Raw genomic sequence first — 14,538 nt, forward strand, 5'->3', positions numbered from 1 at the left:
GTATTTTAAAGCCTCACAAGTTAAAAAAAGGGCCAATAACATCAAAAGGACCAATTAAAACGTATTAGCCTAGAGACTAGCACCTTAGGTTATTCTCTCATATTTGCTCTGCTGTCTCCTTGCGTTACCTATTTATCCGAATAATACATCAAGGAAAATTACTTTATTCACTCATGCGCCACCCAGTGGAACCAAATATCTTAGGAGCCGAATACATTGTAACACCAGGTCAGTCTGGCTGGAAACGAGAAAGTATCCAGTTTTTTTTTTTTTGTGTGTGTGTGTGTGTGTGTGTGTGTGTGTGTGCTCCTCCTACTGCAGGCCTATCCCATGCATCCACAGTTAGTAAAACACGCGAAAGCAGGAAGGATCCAGCACGACTACGGTTCGATCGTAAACATTGCATGAAGTTGATGAAGTTTATGGATGTAGACGGAAAATGCGCGTTGTTCGTTACACGACAGGACTGAGGTCTGAGAGGCGTTCGTCATTTCTTCCAGCTTTTATGAACGCGTTGTGAAGGTAAGATTTATGTTTTTGCAATTGCCTTTATTGAAGAATCGCGTGTTTGCTTGCTTCGCTTTACTTTTAAAGTTTTGGTCTACTAAACTGAACTTTGTTGTTGTTCGTATTACTAGAAATTAATTGCTTATTCTGTAATGAGTTTATATGAAGACAGTCTCTCTGTTCGAAGTGTATAGCATACTACTATATTAATATGCCATTAAAAAAAACTCAAAAAAGTGTTGTGCAACATGAGACAAAGCCATCAGATACAGGATCTGAAAGGCTTAAAATCAGGATAACTTAAAATTATTTCCATATTTAAAAGCTTTGGCAAACGGACATGCTGAGTTGGGATTTTGGAAGGTTTTTCGGCGACAAGTTGGTGCAAAATTGAGAGCAATCGACATTCGACACTTTGTTAGTGTGTCTTTGTGATGCAGACGAGGGCTGTAAATTCGACTCTCACCCTCTGCGGAGCCATCAGCTCCACACTGAGCTTTCAGCATAACAAAGCCTAGAGACGGACATCTCATTCAGTCATTCTCAGAAGACATTCAGAGAGGTCACACTATGTCATTTACTTAGTTCATGTAGACCTACAGATATAGTTATGTCTATGTTTAGCAGTCCACTGTGTATAATAAAACATACATTACAGTATTCATATGGAGATTATGGAGATAGTTTTTTTGACATAATATTTTAATTCTAGGACGGTTCCACTCATTCAAAAGTAAGTATGTTTCATAGTCAAATTGAATAATTGAAATATATTATATTCTTGTCTGTAGGCTTCAGCAAAGACAGAAAATAATGGGAAAATGCCCTTAAAAGTGTAAAAATCAATACATTTCTTTGATTTGGCTTATAATGATATATTTCTATAAAAAAGAAGTCTAGTTAATTATTCCTATTAGATGGATAATTTATTTTAATTTAGTTCTCCTAAGTATTATTATTATTATTATTATTATTTCAAATAAAATTTATTCAAGGTCTGTAAACAATCAGTTATTATTATCAACAGTTAAAATGACTGTTGTGGTATTATAACCATCTCAGAAATAATACTCTATATGGTATTAAACAATCAGTTCTTATTATCATCAGTTAAAATGACTGTTAAATTAATGAAATTTGAACAAATGCCTTATCATAACAAACTTTTTTGTTTATTCAAATTTCAATAATTTAAAACATTTATAGTCAATTACATTTAATAATATGGATTAGCCTAACAACTTATTTTTATTTTTATATTAACAATTTGTAATTTTTTAAAAGAGTCCTATGTATTTTATTCAGAAAATTTATTTGACTTATTATGATTTAATAGAAATATATTGTCAAAAAATGGTGGGAAATGAATGCATAAATCTAACAATTTGATTAATGTTTTAAAATGTAATGTTTTCAAAATGTAAAATGTAAATTAAATATGAACAACTTTTATTCTTTTATTTTTTGCCAAACTGCAGCACAAAAGAGATTTATTAAATTAAAACAATGACATTCCTTACTGTTTACATAAATTGTATTATTTTTATTATTATTACTTTGAGAAGTACATTCTATTGTACAATAGTAATATATTTCGGTCATCATTTAGAAATATATTTCTAACCGAACCATTCAGATACTTAAAAAGCTGTGCCATTTTACAAAGATAAGCTGATTTGGTGGAATCATATATATATATATATATATATATATATATATATATATATATATATATATATATATATAGTACTGTGCAAAAGTCTTAGGCATGTTAATACCCCCCCCCCCCCCCCCAAAATGGTTTTAAGTCAGTTATTTATATCTTTTGCTGTAGTGTCTCAGTAGGAAATATCAGTTTACATTTCCGAACATTCTTTTTGCCATTAATTGTAATAAACCAGTGAGATTTCTGTATACACAAGGACAACAGCCAGGATGATCCGATCTCACCATCATCGAGTCCGTCTGTGATTACATGAAGAAACAGAAAAAACAGACACAAACTAAATCCAGAAGAACTGCGGGAACGTCTCCAAGATGCTTGAAGAAACCTTCCTGCAAAGCTACAGTACTGTGAAAAGTACTGGCACTTGTGTTAAAATGCTGTAAAGTGAGAATGCTTTCAAAAATAAAATCACAAATTGAATTTATTTATGATTTAACTTCTATTAACTAATTTAAATCAATATATGGTGTAACGACCCTTTGCGTTTAAAACGTCTTTTGTCCAGGTACACTTGCGCATAGTTTTTCAGGTAGCTTTGCAGGAAGGTTTCTTCAAGCATCTTGGAGACGTTCCCGCAGTTCTTCTGGATTTAGTTTGTCTCAGTTTTTTCTGTTTCTTCATGTAATCACAGACGGACTCGATGATGGTGAGATCAGATCATCCTGGCTGTTGTCAGATTCCTTGTGCATACACAAATCTCACTGGATTATTACAATTAATGGCAAAAAGAATGTTTGGAAATGTAAACTAATATTTCCTACTGACACACTACAGCAAAATATATAAATAACTAACTTAAAACCATTTTTTTGGAGGGGGGGATATTAACATGCCTAAGACTTTTGCACAGGACTGTATATGTGTGTATATATATATATATATATATATATATATATATATATATATATATATATATATATATATAATGCACTATCGGACTCGATATATATATATATATATATATATATATATATATATACACCCTCTACACACACTTAGAATCGCCATTGGCTGGTACATTTTTTTAGTTTACTCGCCAGACTGATATACTGTTTTATATACAGTGGGTACGGAAAGTATTCAGACCTCCTTAAATTTGTCACTCTTTGTTATATTGCAGCCATTTGCTAAAATCATTTAAGGTCATTTTTTTTTCCTCATTATTGTACACACAGCACCCCACATTGACAGAAAAACACAGAATTGTTGACATTTTTGCACATTTATTAAAAAAGAAAAACTGAAATATCACATGGTCCTAAGTATTCAGACCCTTTGCTGTGACACTCATATATTTAATTCAGGTGCTGTCCATTTCTTCTGATCATCCTTGAGATGGTTCTACACCTTCATTTGAGTCGAGCTGTGTTTGATTATACTGATTGGACTTGATTAGGAAAGCCACACACCTGTCTATATAAGACCTTACAGCTCACAGTGCATGTTACAGCAAATGAGAATCATGTGGTCAAAGGAACTGCCTGAAGAGCTCAGAGACAGAATTGTGGCAAGGCACAGATCTGGCCAAGGTTACAAAAAAATTTCTGCTGCACTTAAGGTTCCTAAGAGCACAGTGGCCTCCATAATCCTTAAATGGAAGACGTTTGGGACGACCAGAACCCTTCCTAGAGCTGGCCGTTCGGCCAAACTGAACTATTGGGGGAGAAGAGCCTTGGTGAGAGAGGTAAAGAAGAACCCAAAGATCACTGTGGCTGAGCTCCAGAGATGCAGTCGGGAGATGGGAGAAAGTTGTAGTAAGTCAACCATCACTGCAGTCATCCACCAGTTGGGGCTTTATGGCAGAGTGGCCCGACGGAAGCCTCTCCTCAGTGCAAGACACATGAAAGCACACCTGAAGGACTCCAAGATGGTGATAAATAAGATTCTCTGGTCTGATGAGACCAAGATAGAACTTTTTGGCCTTATTTCTAAGCGGTATGTGTGGAGAAAACCAGGCACTGCTCATCACCTGTCCAATACAGTCTCAACAGTGAGGCATGGTGGTGGCAGCATCATGCTGTGGGGGTGTTTTTCAGCTGCAGGGACAGGACGACTGGTTGCAATCGAGGGAAAGATGAATGCGGCCAAGTACAGGGATATCCTGGACGAAAACCTTCTCCAGAGTGCTCTGGACCTCAGACTGGGCCGAAGGTTCACCTTCCAACAAGACAATGACCCTAAGCACACAGCTAAAATAACGAAGGAGTGGCTTCACAACAACTCCGTGACTGTTCTTGAATGGCCCAGACAGAGCCCTGACTTAAACCCAATTGAGCATCTCTGGAGAGACCTGAAAATGGCTGTCCACCAACGTTTACCATCCAACCTGACAGAACTGGAGAGGATCTGCAAGGAGGAATGGCAGAGGATACCCAAATCCAGGTGTGAAAAACTTGTTGCATCTTTCCCAAAAAGACTCATGGCTGTATTAGATCAAAAGGGTGCTTCTACTAAATACTGAGCAAAGGGTCTGAATACTTAGGACCATGTGATATTTCAGTTTTTCTTTTTTAATAAATGTGCAAAAATGTCAACAATTCTGTGTTTTTCTGTCAATATGGGGTGCTGTGTGTACAATAATGAGAAAAAAAAAGAAAAGAACTTAAATGATTTTAGCAAATGGCTGCAATATAACAAAGAGTGAAAAATTTAAGGGGGTCTGAATACTTTCCGTACCCACTGTATATATGTTTTATATATATATATATATATATATATAAGATTGTGTCTGTGAAATTTCAGCTCAAATTACCCCCCAGATCATTTATTATAGCTTGTCAAATTTGCCTCTTTACACGAGCTTCGGATACTCAGGCAATAACAAAACACGCGAATCTCAGAAATAACCAGTAGCAGAGTGCAGTCTTACGGAGAGACTCAGGAAGAGGTTGCAACTTTTAGACTGTACCTGGACGTTTCTGAATGGTTAATGGATACATTTATGTAGTTGTTGTGACTCAGGAAGAGGTTGCAACTTTTAGACTGGACCTGGACGTTTCTAAATGGTTAGTGGATACATTTATGTAGTTGTTGTGGAGTTACATTGATTCATCTCATTGATTTGCATGTACCGTCATGTTTAACTTTTACACAGGTTGACACAGTTCACTGAGGTCTTTCTAAGACAGCTGTGACATTTTTTGGTCAAATAGTGTTTCTGTCTGTGCAGCAACGATAGAACCTTTTGCATGAACTTTTGCCATTGCGTTAGAACTGGTTACACTGTTGTCGCTTACGAAAACCAAATGGCGGCGCCGCTGGTGGAAACTAGCAGATTAAGGGGCGGAGGCATCAGAAGTCAGACTGATCGGCTTATTTTTTTACATGCTTGCAGAAAAAGGCTTACCAAAACAAAGTTACTGGGTTGTCACTTGTCACATTTTCTGGGTTGGTAGATGCACCGGGGACCCGATTATAGCACTTAAACACGGAAAAAGTCAGATTTTCATGAAATGTCCCCTTTAAGGGATAAAATTGACTACAGTGGGATTTTAAGTTATAAACGGGACATGGCCCGGAGGGATGTTGTTTTCTCCTTTTGCAGCCACTTGTGCCCATTTTTTTGCAAATTGGATATCTATCCTCGAGGACAACCACACGTTAGTTTTTAGTATATACAAAAGTATTCCCATACTGCAAAATGCAACTTTTTTCCGACGGGGGATAGAGATAACAGCTTCTGTCTCTGACATTTTCTCCGCTGTACATGTGCAGGTGGAGCAAGTTGAGAGTCTAAGCAGTCAAGTGAAAAGAAGTTGCTTATGCGCAGGTGAGATTATCAAGCCTGGCTCCAGCTTTGAGATGTAACGTGGGCCTAGTGAAATTCCTGGTGGGCCCAGAGTTTAAAAATTATATTTTTTAAAGCTTGAGTTTATATTTGGGCCCTACTTGCGTTACAAATGACCTCAACTAGAACATAATTAGAGTAGGAAAAAATACACAAATAGTATATTCTTTGAGATTCTTAGAACAATCATTATGCAACATGCTTAGGGCCAGATTTACTTACAGCTTGCGCCAGCGCAAACCCTCTTTTGGCGTTAAAAAACTACTGTCAGGATATACTAAAGACACGCACTGAAAAATTTGCGCTGAAAAGGTGTGGACACAGTTATTTTGCTCTAGACCTTATTGCAAATGCATTTGTAGGAGTTTCCCTTTCAGAAGTAAAATTTATGGGAGGAGAGTATTTAAATGAATCATGCAACATGAGTTACTAAGGTTTGCGCTCGTCAATTTACTGGTGCTTGCGCACCAACATGTTTTAATCCAGACGCTAACTGGTAGATTGCGTTGGTCATTATGGAAATGATCCGGCTGCATCTGTGTTCTTTAATTTACGGATCGTCAGTAGATCACGCCTAGAACTTTCCACTCCCATAGACACTTTTTTTGGAATTTCGCTCTCACGCTAATGTGCCCTGTTTAGTAAATCAGTCTAGTCAAAGTTAAGAGGTGATAAAAAGTCAAAAATAGAAGAGATGTTCTGTCTCATTTGAGAGAAGATCTAAACCCTGAAATAACACTGAGCAATAAAGCCAGACATGAACAGTATTTTTAAATTGATCACATCTGTTTCCTCTTCTGCAGTTACTTAAAGGCACACCATGTAGTTTCCGTTTTTCTCAAACAGCGACCACTAGAGTCGATGTGGAGTAATAATAATACATTTATTTTATATAGCGCCTTTTAAAAGTTGCTTTCTCAAAGCGCTTTACAGGCAAACATAACAACAGAGAAACTACACACTTTTAATACAAAAATAAACACAAAAAAATGAAAATCAAGTAAAAGCAATCCTAAAATAAAATTAGTACTTGTATTTAACGTTACTGTCGTAAATACCACTCACGCAGAGCCATCTCTGCACTCTTCCGACCGCGCTTTCTTCGTTTTTTCTTCGTTGACTCTACCATGATTCATGTCTGAAATGCATGCTAGTGTCTTCCATAGAGGCTGTTTCATATGTTGTTGCTGTATGTGACGTCGTGCTATAAACCAAGTTGTGATTCTCGCGAGATTTGTCGGGCGCCACCTCTCAAACCTGTATTGCTGGTTTTGCCAGCGGCGTCCCCCCCTGCTTTGCAATCGGGATGATTTGCCCTACTACGAGTTCGTTTACCATCAAAATGATTTCGAAGCTGTTATATTAAGGTACAAATCTTGCATAGTGTGCCTTAATCCCTTGTGCATCAATTAAAAAATGTTACACATTGGTCCATAGTGGACAAAAATGTCCATGTCAAAAAGTTTAAGCTTGGGAGCACAGACTTAAGTTTGGTCTCATTTTAAAGAAAACCCTTGATAGATTATTGTTGAAGTAAAAACATTTAAAAAAGTAAAAAATAAATAAAATAAAATAAAAGTTATATAGGTTTAAGTTTATAATTAAAATTATTTTAAGTTTAAATTATTTATGACATTTATATTTTATGTAAAATGTATATTTTATGAAACATGTTGAACTCTAAAACTTCTAGAAAATCAAAGCCATAAATCTAAACAAGTTGTATTCCAAATTTGAGGTTGATAATTGCTTTCAGTAAGATGATGTGGGCAGTACCACATTTTCCCCATTAGATGCCAGCAAAACTCCACTGGTACACAGTGGTTGGATTTGTGATTTGCAGTAGTTTTTCTCTCTCAAATATAACAAGCACACACACACACACAATTTTTTTTATTACACACATACAAACCACACTCTTACATCCATACCAACACACCCACACAATTATAGATGCATAATTTATCCAATTGGCTCTATAATATGCAGAAGCAGAAAACAGGAATAAAGCGAGTATTTGCTTTAAAGGCCAAACCTGAGAAAATGGCACCATCTGGTAAAAAATAGTAACATTTTTAATTTTGAGGCCTTGCCACATGTGATTTTGAGGCCTTGCCTTGAGGAAACCCTCTTAACAAAGTTAGCTTCATTTTATAGTTAAATGGCCCTGGGATTAAAAATTACAGTTTTAATGGGTTTAATGGGGACATTTTTGTCCAAAAGGTGCTGAGGAACTATTTTGTGTACCTAGTTCAAAATTGGGTGAAATAGTAAAATTCCAACTAGAATGTACATTTCTTGAAGAAAATGTGAGTGGTGCTTGCAGTGACAAAACTCGCCACTGGGCAGATGCTAACACAATTAACATGTTGTTATACCATGATTTACCATGATTTACCACATTATAACATGATTTACCATGTTTCTAACATGATTTACTACATTCTAACATGCTTTACTATGATTAGCATGTTGTTAGAATGATGTTAGCATGATTAGCATGATGCTAGCTTGATTAGCATGTTGTTAGCATGTTTCTAGCATGAATGCTAGCTTGATTAACATCAGAGCCCGTCTACGGAGAGTCTGCCCACTCCCTATTAAGTCCTATTGTACCGAATTTTGGTTGTAGTCCCACCAGAGTTCCACTGGGGGCGATCGCCAGGAGTGCAAAATGAATGGCAGTCTATGGGGCTAGACAGCTAAATTTGTCTCTTTCACCCGATTGCCATTGAGAAATCTCAGATTTGAGTGTAGGTTTTGCAAGTTCAACATGGGTTATAGGTTGAAAGTTGAATGAACGAGTACTTATGTCCTTTCGATTTCTAACAGGTTGAGTTGTTGTTGCCCATAACACGCTAGCATTCTGCTAATGAACGCTGATTGGTCAGTGAAGGACTGATTACGACCAGAGAAACCGCTTGATGGCATCGTGGCATCCGAAGCGGGACCAGAAACAAACAAAACAAAAACACAGGTGTATTTACCTGTCAGCTGTGTTGTCGATGCCTCGAGAGAAAACAAAGTGCAGAGCGCGAAAGCACCAGAGTGACTGAAGGATTACCGTAAAGCAGTATCTCTGGTCGTACGATGTGTATGACGTCATTGACACTTTAAAAGACTTTTTAAAGCAAATAAGTGACTCACACCCAGCTTAACACCCAGCAATGTGTAATTTCTTTGCATCTCCTTTCGAATACAACATTTAAATTACTAGACAAAAAATTATATCCTGAGAAAAGTGGATTTTGATGGCTGTAGCGCCATAGACCTCCATTCATTCTGCACTCGTCCTGTGAGCGCCCTCATATGGAGCCAGAGTGGAACTGCAACCAGTTCAGAAGCCGGAAGTGTACTGAGAGTGAAACTTTTCGCCTTATTAGACATTCTCTGTTAACATGTTGCTAGCATGAATGTTAGCTTGATTAGCATGTTGATAACATGAATGCTAGCTTGATTAGCATGTTGTTAGCATGATGTTAACATGATTAGCATGTTGTTCTGGGTGGTTGCTATGGTGTTGCTAGGGCATCCTGGTGGTTGCTAGTGCGTTGCTAGGCAGTTGCTAGGGTGTTTTGGGTGGTTGCTATGGTGTTGCTAGGCAGTTGCTAGGGTGTTCTGGGTGGTTGCATGGTATTGCTAGGCAGTTGCTAGGGTGTTCTGGGTGGTTGCTATGGAGTTGCTAGGCAGTTGCTAGGGTGTTCTGGGTGGTTACTATGGTGTTGCTAGGCGGTTGCTAGGGTGTTCTGGGTGGTTGCTATGGTGTTGCTATGGTATTGCTAGGCAGTTGCTAGGGTGCTCTGGGTGGTTGCTATGGTATTGCTAGGCAGTTGCTAGGGTGTTCTGGGTGGTTGCTAGGCAGTTGCTAGGGTGTTGCTATGGTTTCTTGGCAGTTGCTAAGGTATTCTGGGTGGTTGCTAGGGCATTGCTAGGGTGTTCTGGGTGGTTGCTAGGGTGTCCTGGATGGTTGCTATGGTGTTGCTAGGCGGTTGCTAGGGTATTCTGGGTGGTTGCTAGGGTGTTCTGGATGGCTGCTATGGTGTTGCTAGGCGGTTGCTAGAGTGTTCTGGGTGGTTGATAGGCAGTTGCTACGGTGTTCTGGGTGATTGCTATGTTGCTAAATTTGGAGCTTGGGAGCACAGACTTAAGTTTGGTCTCATTTTAAAGAAGACCCTTGGCAGATTATTGTTGAAGTAAAAAAAAGCTTAACGTAAAAACAGAAAATAAATAAAAAAGTTATAGAGGTTTAAGTATATGAAAATGATTTTTGAACATTATGAACATTGTTTTATATTAAATACATATTTTATGAAACCTATTGAACTCTAAAACGGCTAGAAATGTAAAGCCATAAATCTATACAAGTTGTGTTCCAAATTTGAGAATTATATATTCTAAGATTTTGTTTGGGTGCAGTACCAAATATTCCCCATTAGATGCCAGTAAAACTCCACTGGTGCTTACAGTGGTTGGATTTTTAGATTTGCAGTAGAGTTTTTCTCTCTCAAATATTACAAGTAGGGCTGCATGATTAATCGCCATTTCCATGTAATCGCACTTAAACCGCTTTGGCTTGTAGCGATTTTGAAATCGCAAAGGCTGCGATTTTGTTTTTTATATTATTTATTAATTATTTTTTTATGCACAGCTTGTCATTGATATACGGCTCTGTAAACGCTGCTCCATCTGAAAGCGCTGTGAATTTGAGTCACTTATAACGTGCATTTGAAAAAGCAACACGTGTCAAACATTTTTCCAAACATGAGAAACATTTATACTCTTGTCCAACAAAAGACAACATGCTTTTACTCCAAACTCGCTTCATAACGATAGTTTAGCATCCTTCTGTGAGATGATGTGGCTTCTTACACAGAATAAGGCAGTTGTTCAACTTCATTTGAATGCTGTCATGGCCAGGAGGGGCTACAAATGAAAACAGGCCCTCATTTATCGTCACATGTAGACTACTGGTAATCTACAGAAATGCAGTCATAAAGTCACAACTTTATTGCTCGGGCAATTACAGTATTTACAAAATATATAGGCTACTTTAATTAAAATATACAGAAAGTTAATCAGGTAAAGTGATACGGAAATGAAGGGGAAAATAAAGCAAATAGGCTACTTAACAACGAATAAAAAATGTAACCAATAATAATAATAATAATAATAATAATAATAAAAATAATATAAAAATATTAAATAAAAAAATAAACGAGCAGTGAATGAATTTAAAAGAGGGTGGATGGGATAGATACAAATGTTTTATAAGGCATATTATTTGATCATTTATTGTAAACTTCATTCGATTGCTTGCTGGATAGGCACCATCACGTGCAATATAATTGGCAAAATGTTAATATAATTATTTCTTAATTATAATTAATAGAAAATTAATATTATTATAGGCCTATCCGTGCCAGGTTGCTATGGTCACACAGGTTGTTTGCGCAGTTAACAGTTTGCGCAGTTAACGAAAATATGTCATTCAACATAGGATCTCATAAGGATGACGTTCCCACAAATTATCATCTCGTGGCTATGACAAAACTAAGTGAACTAAACACGATTCACCTACTGGCTGTTTCAGTTTAATATTTAAACGTATCATTTCATTGTTTCCATCATTTCATATTTCTATATTCAAAATGTTATATTGTATTTAAAACAGTCTCATAACATTATTTCTGCAATTGTAATTGCAGTGTAAATGCATCCATGGCTCCTCTGCATTAAACAGTCTGTGTAAATAATATCTAATGCCATTCAGAGTCCGCTTCTGCACGTCCAACATCTGCAGTGGGAAGAAGGATTTTGTTGATACGGATTTTATTTTACTGGTAACTGCCCATAGTGCCTTATTATTCTAACTGAATTGATTGATTAAAATTAAGAACATGACATACATGATGATGCATACATTTAATACTTAAAAAAAAAAAAAAGCCCCTGGAAATCAATTTACAGCAGAAATATCACCTCTTTATGGAAAAGTTGGTTTCTACTGTTGCTGTCAACATTGTTTTTGGAAGATACATTAAAAATGCAGTTAGCTGTGTACGTATCTACAATGCATGGCATGAGATGTGTGTCTCACTAACTGCGCTTAAATGATGCACCTTTTGTTCGATTTAATCCCGAATAATTCCAATTGATGATTTAGCCTAAGATACGTGATTAATCAGTATCTAAGAGCAGCATCTTTGGAATATGCATTATATTTTTAAGCATTTAAATTGTCACGTTGCGCATGCAAAATTAGGAAACGTGAATGTGAACTGAATTTGCAGTCGCGTTTCAAACAGATTGAGTATGCTTGCATAGACTTCAGTGAAATGTGCGCTGGTTTCTCTCCTCGTTCTGAGCTGGTGAGCGAGTGCATCGACAATAAACAATCTTTTATCGGCCTCATCCTGCACATTTACATGAAATGTGATTTAATAGTGGATAATTTCACGCGCTTCCGTGTCAAAGTGTCTGTTATCAGCGGCTTCTGTTCTTGTGTGCCAAGACATTTCCAGAATTCCCGACCGGCTGATGTTTTACAGCCATGTCCGGAATAAAGAGTAGGCCTATGTATGGTAAACCTATATAGCCTACATACAGTTAGGGTGATATTAAAGGAAGTAAACCTTGATATAAGATTTTGGCCATGTTACCCATCTCGAAGTCATTCTTTCCCTGTGTGACCTGTACAGGCACGTCCACAAACCACTTGCATATTGGTTGGTCACACCACAAGGTGTCACTGTGGCCTCAAAGCTTCAGCACTGCCACTCTGATCTCACTTGCTATGTCTGCGGTAAAACACGCCCCCCTCATTAGCATACAGAGGAAGAAATGTAGAAATATTGAAATAAATAAATGTAGAAATAAATAAATGTGGAAATAAATAAATGTAGACATAAATACATATATACATAAATAAATGTGAAAATAAATAAATGTGGAAATAAATACATAAATGAAAAATAAGTAAATGTGGAAAAAATACAATTATACATAAATAAGGAAATTAAAGTATAAATACTTTATTTATTTTCTTTTATTTATTTATTTATTTATTATTAAGTCAGGCTTGGCATTCCAAGCAGAGTACCACATAATTTAGAAAGAGCAGTAAACTCCAGCAAGATAGTCTTTTATGCAGTTCCACAGACATTTATCTACAGATCAAGTATAATAATGGGAAAACTGAATCATCTTGGAGAGAGTTTTACCACGCTGACTGTCGTAACCGATTGCGACACCCTATTTGAATGCTGAATGGAGAATGACTGACTGCTGCGGTGGAGGCATGAGTTTCCGTCAACTTTAATTGGACAACATAAATATGTGTCTGTCTCTTGCATTAAGCTATTGAATGGCTTTGGAAAAACTTACATTAGGGCTGCCACTAACGACTATTTTTTTTTAACGATTAATTTATTAATCTAAACGATTAATGTCAATATATCCACATGTTCTGGGGTCTCATTTATAAAACTGTGTGTAGGAACCTTACTAAAAGTGTACGTGCGCCCGAAAGCCAAAAATGGCGTACGCAAAAAAAAATTCAGACTTATAAAACCGTTCGTACGCCAGAACCTGCGCAGAATTCACTTTATAAATCCCAGTCAGCGGAAGATTGTGCGCACATGCGTCTCCACCCCGAAATAACCATATATGGAGCTTACAACGCATAGTTTTACTATGCAGATCCTCATTCTGCATATCATTTGCATATGATTATTCATCCACGTGATAACGTTTAACGGTACAAGACACATTACATTAATAAAAATCAAGTAGTTGCCTATATCTTGCCTTGTTTTTGAATACATAAATCAAATAGTGTAAAAAACATTTCAGAGAAAGTTTTTCTCAATCTTTTCCACTGGCCGAAGTGTATTTTTAATTGATTTATATTTTTAATGGAAACAGATAGCCCTTGGGCATTATTTGCACGAAACTATTTTCTCAGACAATCTGGTATTATCATGATAAGCAATTATCTCTGTGGTTAAAACATTAAAACACAGCACGCCACAGGAAAAGTGTTCAAAAACACCGCATCCACAACAAATATTTCTATTGATTGAATATATATATTTTTTTGTAACTTCTCAATCATGATTTCATGTTTAAGTGTTAAACTCCATTAATTTGAATGGCATATTTAATCTAAATGTTTATATCAGAAGTAAAACATAGTTTAAATCATTATTTTATTTATTTAAACTGTTATTTGCGTCAGTTTCACTAAACGGCCCAACGCGCTCGCTGGCTCGGACATTTAAGAAGGGATGGATATTTACTTCAAGTGATAGGCTTAGTGAGTGAAATTATATTTTGTATTATCTTTCTGTATATGTCTTTAGATTTTCTGTCTAAAAGTGACCAAAAAGACATTTAACTCCAGCTCACCATCGGTGTCGCCAAACTGCTCCAGCTCCAAAACGTTCGTACGCATGGGTCAGAGTTTGCGTGCAGGTGCGCAAATTTTCCCGTCAAGTTTGTTTTTATAAATCACAACTTA

General features: G+C 36.7%; 1 protein-coding gene across 2 annotated transcripts in view; it reads left to right on the top strand.

Annotated features, from left to right (window-relative positions):
• Positions 1-226: 226 nt before the first annotated feature.
• The window catches only part of LOC311298974 (activin receptor type-1-like), an 81,633-nt gene continuing 67,321 nt past the window's right edge, over positions 227-14,538 (top strand). The window contains exon 1 of one of the 2 annotated variants that reach the window (XM_084422346.1): positions 227-522. The gene's annotated coding sequence lies outside the window, so the exon portion shown is untranslated. The remainder of the gene's footprint in view (positions 523-14,538) is intronic. The other variant, XM_084422348.1, reaches the window with a different exon arrangement.

The sequence above is a fragment of the Rutilus rutilus genome (genome assembly GCF_951802725.1).
Source record: "Rutilus rutilus genome assembly, chromosome: 10".
Lineage (NCBI taxonomy): Eukaryota > Metazoa > Chordata > Actinopteri > Cypriniformes > Leuciscidae > Rutilus > Rutilus rutilus.